Source organism: Chrysochloris asiatica, unplaced genomic scaffold, assembly GCF_000296735.1.
Source record: "Chrysochloris asiatica unplaced genomic scaffold, ChrAsi1.0 scaffold00048, whole genome shotgun sequence".
Classification (NCBI taxonomy): domain Eukaryota; kingdom Metazoa; phylum Chordata; class Mammalia; order Afrosoricida; family Chrysochloridae; genus Chrysochloris; species Chrysochloris asiatica.
The window spans coordinates 5,196,800-5,198,079 of NW_006408566.1; the positions used below are offsets into that span (position 1 = coordinate 5,196,800).

Consider the following 1,280-nt stretch of genomic DNA (forward strand, 5'->3'; position numbering starts at 1 on the left):
AGACCTGAACCATCTTGTCTCAGCCACTATGAGCGGTGTTACCACCTGCGTCCGCTTCCCTGGTCAGCTCAATGCCGACCTCCGCAAACTAGCAGTCAACACGGTGCCCTTCCCACGTCTCCAATTCTTCATGCCTGGCTTTGCCCCGCTAACCAGCCATGGGAGCCAGCAGTACTGGGTCCTCACTGTGCCTGAGCTCACCCAACAGGTCTTCGACACCAAGAACATGATGGCTGCCTGTGATCCCCGTCATGGCCGGTACCTCATTGTGGCTGCCATCTTCCGGGGGCGGATGTCCATGAAGGAGGTGGATGAGCAGATGTTCAACATACAAAATAAAAATAGCAGCTACTTCATGGAATGGATCCCCAACAACGTCAAGACAGCTGTCTGTGACATCCCACCCCGTGGCCTCAAGATGGCAGTCCCTTTCATTGGCAACAGCACTGCCATCCAGAAGCTCTTCAAGCGCATCTCAGAGCAGTTCACCGCCATGTTTCGTCGGAAGGCCTTCCTCCACTGGTACACAGGCGATGGTATGGAAGAGATAGAGTTCACTGAGGCTGAGAGAGCCATGAATGACCTCGTCTGAGTACCAGCAGTACCAGGATGCCACCGCAGAAGAGGAGGAGGATTTCGGTTAGGGGCCGAAGAAGAGGCCTAAGACAGAGGTTCTCAGCTCCCTCAGCATTCTTCCTCAGCTGCCCCTTTCCTCTCTCTCAGAATTTGCATTTTCTGCCTCTGTCTTTTATTCCCCCTTCCCTTGCGAAGGTTCTGTAACAGTGCCTGACACATAGTCAGTACTCAATAAATATTTGCTGTTTGTTGAAAAAAAAAAAGAAGATGGAAGGACCCAGAGAGGGAGAGGGGCTGTGTGCTGACCACCAGGGGTAAGCCTTGCAGGGTATAACTTTTGGTTGGTTGATGATGCATGGAGGGAATTGTAACCATGGCAATGCAACGATATATGATAGGATGAATGTAAAGCTAATGTTCTTCTCCCATGTAAATTATCACATAATTCGCAATAAATTTTTTTTTTTAAAAAATTAAAAGATGGAAGGAACACACAGAGTCACTGCACAAAAAAGAATTGATCAGTGCTCAACCATTTCAAAAGGCTGCATATGATCAAGACCCGATGGTACTGAAGGAAGAAATCCAAGCTGCACTAAAGGCACTAGCAAAAAACAAGGCTCCAGGTATTGATGAAATATAAATGAAAATGTTTCGACCAACTGATGTAGTGCTAGAGGTACTCACTCCTCTATGCCAAGAAA

At 48.0% G+C, this 1,280-nt stretch overlaps 1 pseudogene; it reads left to right on the forward strand.

Moving 5' to 3' along the window:
• The first annotated feature begins 7 nt into the window (after positions 1-7).
• On the forward strand, positions 8-644 carry LOC102827007 (annotated as a pseudogene).
• Positions 645-1,280: the final 636 nt, after the last annotated feature.